This window comes from Carcharhinus amblyrhynchos, chromosome 28, assembly GCF_965287045.1.
Source record: "Carcharhinus amblyrhynchos chromosome 28, sCarAmb.v2.hapA, whole genome shotgun sequence".
NCBI classification, from domain to species: domain Eukaryota; kingdom Metazoa; phylum Chordata; class Chondrichthyes; order Carcharhiniformes; family Carcharhinidae; genus Carcharhinus; species Carcharhinus amblyrhynchos.
The window spans coordinates 9,698,862-9,712,720 of record NC_137351.1 but is presented as its reverse complement, the minus strand read 5'-3'; the positions used below and the strand labels follow the sequence as shown (position 1 = coordinate 9,712,720).

Sequence of the window (13,859 nt, the reverse complement as noted above, 5' to 3'; positions counted from 1 at the left end):
TCATTACATGCGTTTTAATACAAACTATAACGTAAGGATGTTTCTTTTTGTATGCATAGGTGAGACAACATAGTAAGTGACAGTAACCTTTTATATACTGTGAGAAAGTAATTGTTTTAAAATAATCTTTATGGCTGTTTATGGTTACCTTACTAAGCCAATGTAAAAATATTTTGTTTGTTTTTTTTTGTTGGAATTAGAGAAGTGTGGAGGATGCAGAATGCGCAATACAGCGTCACACTTCTCACTTATGAAAGAGACCAGCAAGTCATTTCAGCTGAAAAAATGACATCCTTGGCATTGTTCTAGCTGTTCTAGTAATACATTTTGTTAATACATTTTTTTAGTGCTATTGAGGATTTTTTGATCGAAAAATGTCCATTGATAGAAATTACTAGCCAATCTAGTTTGTTTCCTGTTTTAAAAAAAATTACTAGTATTTGTGCCAAAATTTCACACATTAGGACATCTTGTATTTACAGAATTGAAAGTACGATTAAAGCTCAGGATTAAGCTCTGACGAAGAGTCATCCAAAGTTGAAACATTAGCATGTGTGGAGAGAGATCAGAACTGCCAGACCTGCCTTTTCAGCATTTTGTTTTTGTGTAAAGCTCAGATTTGTTGGATTGCTGTAATTGTGTTTTAAATGGCTGCTTATGAATCTGCTCCAATACCTTTTAATGTACCTTTTGTAAAAGCAAGAAATGAAAAGGAATTACATGGAATGCCCACGTCAACAAATCCAATTTTTAGTCTTCGCCCCCCCTTTTCATTTCTCTCCAAAATAAGTGGAAGATAAAACTGATGCCAGTTCTAACTCTGAACTGATACTATTGTTATCTTAGTTTGGATCATCATTGTGTAATTGGGGAATTTTTTTTATTTTGCATCTTCAAAGTCAGCTGTTAACCATGATTAGAGCCCAGTGTGTCATTGCAAGTGTTTTATAAATTAATCTAGTCTACTTTGCATTCAGAAGAGGACATTTTACTTTAGAATGTTTTGCACAAGCTGTTTTATGGAATCTTGTTCCCCAAAATGATCCAGCCTGATTTTGAAAATTCACCTTAAAGTTAGCTTCATTTTATGTGAGTCTTCCTAAATTTGTAATATTTTTATTTTTAAGTAAGCACAGTTATATGTCTCCTGGCAAAACTAGGAGAGCACATTTTTGTTGTGTAGAAGTTTTCGTAGTAGCCGTAACAATATTTTGAGAACCGTGCTGACCAGTTTAAAATTTATTTGTTTAGCTAGCAAACATTTCCAGTATAGTACAGAAAAACTTCATAGGCCAGCAAGTACAAAACTGCTTTTCTGGCTAATTAGGAATGCTAACTGCTTAGTCCTCGATCTACCAAAAAAAATCTACTGCAAATAGTAAGTTTGATTCTGTGCACGTTGTATAGAAATCGTTGTGTGTACTGTAGTTTGACCTCTACCACATTTTGGCAGGTGATGGAGACAGACTGGATCTCTCACATCCCAATATACAGAGAATCAAATTCCCTACTTCACAACTGCTACTTAAATTATGGGAATGTACAACTTTAAATCTGTGATGGTTAGAGGATATTTAATTATAGATTAAAATACACATTCTACTTAACACTGAACCAGCAGAATCTCTGACCCAGCTTCTACCTCTTTCACTGGCTAGTTGAGAGTGGTGTTGGATTGCTGACAGAAGGTTAGTCACAGGAATGTGAAAGAAGAATTGATGTTTTCTTTAAAAAGTCATTTTAATATACTGAATGTGTGTGTGTGTGTGTGTGTGTGTGTGTGTGTGTGTGTGTGTTTGCTTAATTGGAAATAATTAGCTATTTGGCTTGGGTTCATTTGCCCAAAGCTTGTGTGGACAATTTGAGGCAGCAAGGTTCTGTTTAAATCACTTATCTTGTGTTGAGTTAACTGATCTGTTCATACTACATTAGTAGGAGCAGGAGTAGGCCCTTAAACCTGCTCCGCCATTCAGTATGATCATGGCTGATCGTTTCGCAGACTCGGTTCCGTTTACCCGCTCACTCACCATAACCTTTTAGTTTTTTTACTGTTCAAAAATCAATCGCTCGTTGCCTTAAAAACATTCAATGAGGTAGCCTCAACTGCTTCACTGGGCAGAGAATTCCACAGGTTCACAACCCTTTGGATGAAGAAGTTCCTCCTCAACGCAGTCCTAAATCTGCTCCCCCTTATTTTGAGGCTATGCCCCTTAGCTCTTGTTTCACCTGCCAGTGGAAACAATGTTCCTGCATCTACTTTAAATATTCCCTTCATAATTTTATCTGTTTCTATAAGATTCCCCCTCATCAGGACTAGAGGGCACAGCCTCAAGATAAAGGGGGTGCGGTTTAGAACGGAGTTGAGGACAAACTTCTTCACTCAAAGGGTGGTGAATCTCTGGAATTCTCTCCCCGTTGAAGCGGTGGAAGCTGCCTCGCTCAATATTTTTAAGACGCGGATTGATAGGTTTTTGATAGGCAAGGGGATTAAGGGTTATGGGGAGAGGGTGGGAATGTGGAACTGAGCCACGACAGATCAGCCATGATCTTATTGAATGGCGGGGCAGGCTCGAGGGGCTAGATGGCCTACTCCTCCTATTTCTTATGTTCTTATGTTTATTCTTCTAGATTCCAGTGAGTATAGTCCTAGTTTTCTCATAAACCAACCCTCAACTCCAGAACCTGGTGAATCTCCTCTGCACCCCCGCCAGAGCCAGTATATCTATTCTCCAGTGAGGAGACCAAAACTATATTCCAGGTATGGCCTTACTAGCACCTTATACAGCTGCAACATAACCTTCCTGTATTTAAACTCCATCCCTCCTAGCAATGAAGAACAAAATTCCTTCTTAATTACCCGCTGCACGTGCAAACTAATTTTGTGATTCATGCACAAGGACACCCAGGTTCGTCTGCACAGCAGCATGCTGTATTTTTTAACCATTTAAATAATCCATTTTGCTGCTGTTCCTATCAAAATGGATGACCTCACATTTACCAACATTGTACTCAATCTGCCAGACCCTTATCCACTCACTTAAATTATCTATATCCCTTTTGCAGGCATTCAGTGTCTTCTGCACACTTTGCCTACACTCATCTTAGTGTCATCTGTGACAATACACCACACTTGGTCCCAAACTCCAAATCATCAATGATTATTGTTTACAATTTACATTGAGGCCCACCACTAGTCACTGATCGCCAACTAAAAAAATTACCCAATTGTCCCCGCTCTTTGCTTTCTGTCAGTTAACCAATCCTCTATTCATGTTAATACATTACCCATAATGCCAAGCACCTTTATCTTATGCAGCAACCTTTTGAGTGGCACCTTGTTGCGTGCCTTTTGGAAATCCAAATACACTGCACCTCCTGGTTCCCCTTGTCCTCTGTGCTCGTAACGTCCTCAAAGATGCATCATTTTGGCACTTCCTCAGTTTAGCTTTATAAAAGTATATTTACAACACTTGTTAGGCATATTTTATAAGTCCAGTGCGGATTTTTTGGTAGGTTTCAAATGACTAAGTACTAATCTGTGATTCCCCTCTTTAAGAATGTAATGCCTTTCAGATGAAAGTAGCTTTGCTTTGTGTAAGTATTTGCATTGACTGTAGTAATTTATCAAAATGCTATAGCATATTTATAATTTATACTTAATCTACTAATTAAAGTAGATAAAAGCATTAAAGTGTGTATTTCTTTTCATGGCGAATTGCATGCTTTGAAAATAAAACTGACAATTAAATTGGATCCATCTTCCCAATAACTGCGCAGGAATTTTAAGCTGAAATCTCCTTGTCTTTTCATATATGATTTTTGTTTTTGTCCCACTAAAGTATTTATCCTGGTGTTTTGTACTGTTGTATGTAATTTAAGATGTGTCTTTGAAAGATGATACTGGACCCTAAAACCCCAGTTTTTAATCTACCATTTATTTTAAGGAGGGATCATCTGTTGGCAGTGTCAAAGTTAAAGGATAATTTACAAGAAAAATATCACTTTTGATGCGGGACTTCCTGGGGGCTGGCACTGACTTGGCTCATACTGCATTTTCCCCTCAAATCCGAGTTATAATGTTGAGGGAAATTATTTTGTCCTATTTCAGTAGGGTTGTTGGATAGAACAGCTTGAATATATAATAAGAAATGTATATTAATATTGAAACCTTTTGTTTTGGATAAAGTTTCAATTCGGAGACCACTGTGTCAATTTGGTTTTACTCACCGGCAGTGCAGTTTTTATGCACATTATTTTGCTCATTTTTCAATCGACAGAACGATTGAAGCCATTAGACTGTGGCTCATTTGTAAGATTCACTTCATTACTTTCTACTGTTTCATTAGATACAAATTGAACAAAAGTGCATTTTAGCAAGATTCGTAGCAGTTGTTAATTACGTACACTAAGATTGTAAATCTTGTGTTCCATATTAGGAAAAAGCTTGAAATGACCCATTTATTCACTGACAGGAATAGAGAACACAAACGGTGGTCTTCCACCATTCTTGCTCATTTCTGTATAAACAAAAACCAAATCTTGAAATATTCATTCGGTACAAATTACCTTGAAGTACATGGATCAGTGTTGTCCTACAATTATTATATAAACATGATAACAACACACCTGAATCATAGGTTTTCCCCATTCAGTAGTGAGGGTGAATATAAAACTCAAGCACTTTTGAGACATTCGATTTTTTTTTAGAAAATGAGACAATTTTGTTTGTCACCATCCATGATATATGCATTTATGGATACGATGCATTATAACTGAAAACATGGCATTTCAGTACAAGGTCAATATGAAAGCAAATCCAGATTTAAGTAATGATATTAACAGTAATATAACAGTGCTTGTAGCAGTAGAGAAATGTTAAACTTGGATAAATTTTATAATGCATATCATATAAATAATCACAAGCTAAATCATTTGTGTGCTCCTTTCTGTTGGAATAGCAAAAATAGGCCACTCATCTTTAATGAGTTTAGCATTTTTGGCGGGAGCAAAGTTTGCTTATGGAAGTGCTTCAGTCTAACGTAGGAGTTGGTCAAGGCATGGGTATTTAGAGAATTACAATTATTGATCTGAAAAGACCCATGTTTTGTTTCATAATGCACAATTTAGGGCATTGTGATTTGGGGTTAAATAGAATTTTTGAGTGTTCAATTGTATAAACAGAACTGGAAAAATGACTAATTTGATCAAATTAGTTATGGATCATTATTGGAAGTACAAGGTATGGACGAATGGCATGTTTTCCATAACCTATAGAGCACTAAGCTTTCCCATGGCTGTTACATGGAGATTTGTCATTGAACACATTGTCCAAATTCTGTTCTCAGTAATTGTCATTCCCACCTTCCTCTACACCCCAAAACCAGAGCTCTAACTGATTAACATGAAAGTGAAGATTACTTATTTAATAGCCAATAATTACTAAGCTTATTAGAGATCAGTGTTACAGAAACTTCTTGACGCTCTGGTTTCTCTTGATCCTATAAATATTTCAGTAATGGTTGTCTTTGTATCCCTTAACACCAAGAGGAAGGCCACCTTGTCTAAGGTAACAATGCATTCCAGCCTATGTCTTGTACTAGCATTTTTGCAGTTCTTGTTGGAATGGTTTGAGCTCTAGGTTTGGCTCCAGCGCTGTTGTTAGGTGTTGAAAGATAAGGATTTTGAAATGTATATAAAGGTACATCTCTAGTGTACATGCAAGGGGGTACTGAGAGAGGAGAAGATGCACAGAGGGAAAACAGGAAGAAAGCAGAGAGAAAGAATTGATGATACAGAGAGGGACCACTTGCCAAGCTATGATAGGATATGAACCCAATGCCACTTGGTGCCTAATCCAATTCAGGTAGTCTATATTTTGAAATTCTAAGCCAGCATTTAGTGCCCATCCCTGATTGCCCTTGAACTGAGTGGCTTGCTAGGCCATTTAAAAGTCAACCACATTGCTGTGGACCTGGAGTAGGTTGGACCAGGTAAGGGTGGCAGATGAACCAAAGTTTACAACAATGGTTTTATTACTCTTTTAATTTTAGGTTTTTTTTTTATTGAATTCAAATTTCATGACTACTAGTCCAGTGGCAACATCACCACATCACTACCTCCCCATATTTCTGTGCATGTGTGTATTTTTGGGCATAAAAATATTTGCGGAAAATGACCAAATTGTTGTAAAAACACAGCTGGTTCATGGATGTTTTTCATGGGGGAGTGTTTTCACCTGTTAAGTGTGCAAGTCCATTTCAACGCTGTAGTTGATTGGTGCCCTTGAGACAACTTTGAGTTGAGTACTGCTTCGTCCGTGTCACCCAAGAACCGTGTCCTTTTCAAAAATATCACAGAGCCAAAGAAGTAGGAATTGAAATAGAAACAGGCATTAAAAAGTGCAGAGAAATCATCTGGAAGATCAGCTAATGCTACAAAGACCTCTACCAAATACTGTGGAAACATGTTTTAATGAGGAGCATCCTCGAAGCTCCAAAAATGCTGTGTGGTACATATTTTTAAAAAGTTATCATATCATGTGACTTTATGTATTATTAGCCAAAGGAAGTAGCGCATCTTTTAGTTTGTTGAGAGAGTTGGAGCAAGATGGAGCAATCAAGAATAACAGTTAATAGCACCATCCCATGGAAGAACAAAGAATAGCAGTAGTTAATATTATATCTATGGGGGTGCCACCAATTCAAAGATTTTTGTCAGAATTAATATTTTTGAGTTGAATTAAAGAGCTGAAGCTGGACTTTTTGTACTGTAGTGGGGTTAAGACTACCCTTGAACCAATGACAGTGCAGCTTGGGAATTTGGCCCAGGATTTTGTTCTCTGCATTCTCCACATTTCTGATTGCAGTTCAGCTGTGTATGCAACCCCAGCCTGGCTGTTTGTTTTCCAAATCTGGAATTTCTTGCAAATTGTTTTCAAGCGTTTCTTCTACCTGGCCTGCTGCCGCAGGAAAAAATATGATTAGCAAGCTGCCTGCTTGGAATCAAAAATATTCTACTTGTAAAACAAAAATCTCTTAATGGGGTATTGTGCATGGCTGTGCTTAAAGTGCTTGCACAGGTGCCTTATCCAGTTTATGCATCCAGTTTTTGAACTAAGACAGTCATCTGTGAGTGGAAGACTCTTGAGGTCAAATTGTAGTCCAGGCATCAGCATTCTAAAAGCGCAGAAGATTGTAGTTATTATGAAGGCAATCTTTCTTCATTTACAGTTAGCAAATGTGTGTTAGCCAATGTATGGAATGATACCATTTTCCCCAATGGGTTTCACCCCAGAAAATACCAGGGAAGCAGAGATACAGTGAAGGGTCCCTGCTTGTTACTTTCTGCCAAACGAATCAATGGCATGAAGAGGCTACAAGTTCTAGGTCAGGGTGTCATAAAGTGAAACCATTTGGAAGTTGTAATATGTGATTGCAATCATCTTTAGTTATATATTAAAATAACATTTGATCAAGTTTTTTTTTTCAAGTCTTCAAAGGAGAAAGTTGAATTTTTCATTTTTGAATTTAAGCTGAGTGTGAAATTTTATTATGGTTTGATTATTGTTTCTGTAGTAGCAAGCCCCTTTAAGCGGAGAAGGTGTTATAAGGTCATCTGAAATGATTGGCTAATGGGGCCAAAGAACAGGGATCCTGGGGCTGAGCATAGGACTGAAGCGAATTTGGAGCTGGAGAAGTCTGCAGTAAATCTTAGCATTCTGTACATAATATAGTTCAACAAAGTTTGTTCAAACCTGATGGTCACCAATCACGCATATACTACATCAGCAATGAGGATCATATTCTTATTTTTGGAGGCGATGTTTCTGCTTTGTATCCTAAAAATCTCATTTATTAGTGCTTTCCTCTGGTTTACCACTGATTTATCCTTTTAGCAGCCTTGCCTAGCCCACCTCAGCCAAATCACTTCTCAGTTTTGTAAAATTTGCCTTCCCTTGGTATAAAACTTTTATTCTGATTTATCTCTTGTCATTTTCCATAATAATACGGAATCTAATCAAATTGTGGCCACTATACCTGAGATGGTATGCCATTCTGTAACCATACATTCATCTGACCTATTCTCTTATTCCTGCTCTGGCTAACATGTGGCATTGGGAGTAATCCTGAGATTACTGCATTTGAGGTCCTGCGTTTTAATTTATCTTCTAAATTCAGCTTTCAGCACCTAATTTATTTGTTTACCCATGTCATTGGTATCTTGTGTACCACAACCACTGGCTGTTCGCGCTCCCTCTTCAGAATGTCCTGTAGCCACTCCTTGACATCCTTGGCACCAGGGAGACAACATACCATTCTGGATTGACATCTGCAGCCACATAAATGCCTGTCTGTACCTCTTACTATGAATCCCCGATCACTAATTTTCTTCCCCTTCTGTGCAGCAGAGCCATCCTTGGTGCCATGAACTTGTCCTTTGCTGCTTTCCCCTGAAACACCATCACCCCAACAGTACCCAAAGTGATATGTCTGTTTGAGAAGGGGATGACCTTCTTCCTGAGCCTTTTACTTTGTCTGATGGTCACCCATTCCATTTCTGCCTGAAGTTGGTCTTGGGCTTATCATCTCCACCACTGAAGTTATATGGAGGTATTGTTTTTGCCCAGTAGGCCATTTGACAATGTGTCTCCAGAATGAAATTTGGTACACAAATAGATCCAGAAAGACTGATTTTAAATTTTGAAAATCAGGATTCTGGAATTTTTTTTAAGGATCCGTTAACATCAAGTTACAGGAGGAACTGACTTTTTTGAAAGCTTTTGGGTTGTTTTATTTAAAATATTATTGTTTTAGAATGTTCTAGATTGTCTCAGCTGCTCTGCTTAAATTTGTGACAGCTGTCAAAATGTGAGGACTGTATTCAGAGCAGGTTGTTGGGATGTTGATTGGCCTAAAGCCATCTCAGTGAGATGGGAGTTCTTAAGAAAAAGATTTTTTTCGCTTTTTAGTTTGAGCATCAACCAAGCAGGAAAAAGCCACAAGGAAGGGCTGTGTAATTGTAATAACATTTAGTTAACGCAGTATGGCAGAAGAATGTGCTCTGCTGAGTGCTCTCTTCTCATTGTGACTACTTTCTAAGATTCAAATATACAGGAATACAGTGCTTCAAAATCTAAAGAACAATCTTTTAAAATAAAGAAGGTAAATGGGAACACCACCTGCAAGCTCCCCTCCAAGGCACTCTCCATCCTGACTTGGAAATATGTCACCGTTTCTTCACAGTTGCTGGGTCAAAATCCTGGAATTTCCTCCCTAACAGCATTGTGGGTCAACCCACAGAACTTGGACTGCAGTGATTCAAGAAGGCAGCTCACCAGCACCTTCTCGGGCAACCAGGGATGGGTAATAAATGCTGGCCAGCCAGTGATGCCCATGTCTCACAAATGAATTTAAAAAAATTTGCTTATGTGATTATGCATTCAAACATATAAATTTGGAGCAGGAATAGACCACTCGGTCCCTTGAGCCTGCTCTACCATTCGATAAGGTCATGGATGATCTGATTGTAAAATAAAGACCACAATCCTGCATACCCCGATAACGTTTCACCCCCTTGTTAATCACGAATCTGAAAATATAGGCATGCTTCTTGGTAATTCTGCAATCTGAGAGTCTGTAAAATGCAAGTAAGTGACAGAGGCAAGGAGGGTTGGCAGGTAAAGCGAAAAGCATAGAACACGAAGTTCAGATCTGGTGCTCAGCTTTGATCTGATCTGCAGATAATTGATAACTTTGCAGATCTAGTCCCAATTGTAATGAGGTTCATTTGCCTGAAAAGGCAGACATGAGAGGAATTGAATAATTTTTTTCAAAAAGCAAAAGTTGCATTCATAAAGGTTTGGTTTGTTTCTCTAATACCCATGTCATATTTTGTTAAAATACTTTATTTGGGAGAGTTCATTAGCTTTTTCCTCTTTTTTCCTATTGGTTAGATAAACATATTTACAAGTTTTCCACTTGGGTTCATTTTTATTTGTCTGACTTCTAGTTTGAGACATTGGGTTGTCAGCTAAAGGAAATAGATTTTCCAGATAATAGCATCTATATGTTAGAATTTCTACATTTGGTACCATTTCTTTTTCTTTACCAGAAATTGCTTGGTTCCAATAGTGGAAAGTTTATGATAGTACCAGGGCAGTTTTTTTAAATATTAGTTGAAGGGAATTGAGCTTTTTGCTCATTTCTAAACACCACTGAGAAGGAGGTGGTGAGTTGTCGTCTTGAATCAGTGCAGTCTGTGGTGTAGTTGCACCCACGGTACTGTTAGGATTGAGGATTTTGACTCAACGACAGTGTTAAAATAACATGTATTCTTGAAGCCTGGAAAGGTGGTAGTGGGGACTGTTTTAAGAGAACTTACATATTTATACTCCGTGTAACTTTCACATTTTTGTTTTTTAACTAACATTTTTATTGTTTCGAATGAGTTGCTCGTGGAATGAGAGTATTTACCGATAATGGGTACTAAGCAAATTGTGTTGAAACTTATTTAAGCAGCTTAATGTTGCCAAAAACAGCATTGAAAAGAGGATTTGTGAAAATTTAAATTCATGCAAAGCTTATGTGAAGCTGCACCAGTTACTGACTTACTACTGAAAGCTTCTGACAAGCATATCGTCTTTGCCTAGAAACATCTGAATTATTAAAGTTGTCTTTGTTCATGAAGTTGAGCATCCAGTAAGGTGGCTGCACACTAATTAAGGAGGGGGACAGGAAGAAAATGTGTCTGTGCATTGTAGTGCTAGTAATCATTTGAGTACAAAGGATCTCTTGCTGCTTTTCATTGACTTGATTAAAGTGGAAAATACCCTATTAGTTAATGCAAGTTGGGAAATGAGTCCATGTACAAATTTTCATGCTATGTTTTTATAGCACTAACCTATTCAATATTCCAGTAGTTCTCCCCATAACATCTTTACATTGTGATGCTTCTCTTTTACAGTATAAAATTGTATTACCACTTGTGGTTATGTATTACTGATTTTTTTTTTAAATGACTTATACATTCTGCTCTGTAATTCAGGCTGATCCTGTAATTCAGTATTACCCTATGGTATCCAGACATTCTGAATAAGAGTACATTTTGTCTGAATTAGAGTACTTTTTTTTTCTGGTAGAAACTAGTGGAAGCTATGATTTGAGCAGCTAGCTACATTCCCTGTTAGTGCACTTTCCCTACAAATACTTTGTAAATGTGCTACAGGGGCTTATGAAGCATCGCCTAATGTTAGGTTTGCTGGAGCAAAATATAAAATTAGAGTCTATGCTGTTATTTGCCTTCACGTTGCTTGAGGACCTTTTCTAATGGTTCATCAGCTAAGACCTAGGGCTTTCCTTTTTGTCATGGCTGCACTTGACGTGCTGTTCCCAGTTTTGCATTCTGTACACAACAGGAAATATCCAAATCCATAGAGGAAGTACAAATGAGAGTAAGCTAAATGATGTATTGCTTTTAGTTATCAGGCCAGTTTCCAGAAATTGGAGGTATTTTCTTCCAAGAAATACAGACTAAGTAGTCATCCAGACACAATATAATCATGTCTAAAATTTACAATAACCATATTCAAATGCATAACACTACTTGTTCACGTTAATATATGTGGACTCAGTCACTTAACATTTCTAAATTGCACTTGTGAATTGTTCCATTAAGTGACATTGCAGTAGTACTGCAGCACTATTTCAGTATTTTTGGTAATTTTTACGTTTTTTAATTAAAAAAGGATGTACACTTGAACCAGTGCTAGAGAAGGGAACAGAGAACTGGTACAGCACTAATTTGATAGAAAGCAGAAAATATCTCTGCTTGTTAATTCAGCTATTTTAATTGCACTAACAAATAATTTACAACTCTGGCAGAATTTCAACTTTTTTGTGTTCTATTAGATTATAATGTGTCAACTTGCAGGGTTTTACAGTAGTTGCTAAATATATTTCAATTTTTTATTTGACTTCTCTTTTATTTGATACTGTTGCTTATTGGATGCATACAGCTGATGATAAATTTGGAAGAGCTATTCCTTCTTAATTTTTCTTGAAACTGATCACATTGGACATGCTGGCTTTGAGTAGCTAAGTGATAAAGGGATTAAATTGTCAACAGCAATAATTGTTAATTCTGGAGTACCTTGAGTATTTTAGTTCAGTGCTCTCCCACTCTCTAGCTTAATAACTGCACCAAGCTTGTTTTCCCAATAATCGATACTTATGTAGGACATAAGGAAAAGGCTGTTAAACTTGCATTGTAATACAGATGTCCATGCTGTGGGATGAAATGGTTCCCTGCTTCTGGTATCTGGGGAGTTTGTCATAGACTCGCCCCAGAAGCAACTTCTATTGAAGCTGCCCAAGCTCATTTCAGCCCCGAGATGCTGCTAGAACAGATTTGGCAGTGACATAATGGAACAGACATTGTTACAATCGGTTGTCAAAAGAGTGAAGTTCTTGCTATTATTTGTTTAAAAAAGCCAAAAGATTGATGGGGTTTTTTCATAATGAAACAACCAGATTTTTTTAAAGCTGAGATTTAATTTTCAACAATTTTTTTAACCCAAGGTCAAATTTTGACCCCAAGTGATATTAAATAAGCTGATTGTTTAAAATTCTTGTAGAAAAGTTTTTAAAAAATGATTAGCTTTACTTGTGGCTCTAAACAGAAATTGATTTGTTTAAAACTTTCAATTTTTTTAGCTGTTTTGAAAACAAGTCACTAACTTCTGAACAGCATGATTAGGCTTTGTTTCACTATCTTTATGCACTTGCTGAAATCTCAAGCTGTCTTGAGCCCCATTTCCCTGTAGCTGCTGGTTGAGATAGGTGAATTCTTCATTCATTAAATGTTCAACTATAGTTCTAACAACAAAAGGCATTGTTATATGTCACTACTAGAAAGCTTTCTTCACTTAATTGTTGTGAGAGAAATGAGCTAGCTAATGTGTTTACTAGAATTTAAACTGAATCCAGAAGCTGAGAACAAAGCATTTGACTTTTTACCAATGTGTTGGAGAAATGGGCATGCTTTTAGAAATTGTTATACATTCTTGTGCCAAATGTTACTGTCTTTCACTGAATAATTAAGGATCAGAGGATTCATTGTGCTGAAACTCCACTATGATGGAGATCAGTTCTAATGGAGTGGTTGCGTTGCTTACATTTTATAAAATAAGTATTATTGATCAATATCTGAAAAAAGAGCAAACAGCTTCATGTTTTTAATGCTTTTAATAAAAGTGCAAAGTTCACTTTATTTGTACCATTCAGTCGGTAGGGGAAAATGGATTGTGCGCCGTTTGGAATTTATGGGATGAGGGGAATCATGTTGAAGGTTACATGTCATATTTGACTATATGTTTTACGTTTTGCCTTGAAGAATATACAGTAGAGCTGAAATTGGTCTACACCAGCAAGCAAAACTGTCTTGTAGTGAATATAGTTTCTTTTTACCTTGCCTATTTTTATTTTTCACTTACTTGAAAATATAGCCAAGAATTTTCCTTTCAAAGCAGCACAAGCAACAGTAAGACAAGAGAACTTGTCTCGTAAAATAATGTCATATGGCTAGTGAAGCAGTTATAGTTTGATGCCAAAGTTGACAATCCATTCAACAGCTGCAGTGAGCATGTTTATGATGGACCTATCAGGGCTGTTATGTGGGTGGTGACCTGACCTGGATGGCCAGAGTCAGAGTAGTAACTTATGTTCTACTTTTGGAGCAAGTAGCCAGATCTTCCCCAGTCTGTCCTCAAATGGTAGAGGGTTGTCAGGTTTTATGCAGAAGGTCAAAACCTGGGAATTCAGTCAGGTCAGTTACCAGTTTGGATTTAGTGATGCTTGACCTTG

General features: G+C 37.2%; 1 protein-coding gene across 8 annotated transcripts in view; it reads left to right on the top strand.

The window, feature by feature from the left end:
• Nucleotides 1–13,859, top strand: part of glceb (glucuronic acid epimerase b) — a 99,361-nt gene that overhangs the window by 19,040 nt on the left and 66,462 nt on the right. For 2 of the 8 annotated variants that reach the window (XM_080214107.1, XM_080214106.1), the window contains exon 2: nucleotides 2,629–2,758. The exons of the other annotated variants lie outside the window; for them this stretch is intronic. The gene's annotated coding sequence lies outside the window, so the exon portion shown is untranslated. The remainder of the gene's footprint in view (nucleotides 1–2,628; nucleotides 2,759–13,859) is intronic. 8 annotated transcript variants of the gene reach the window in all.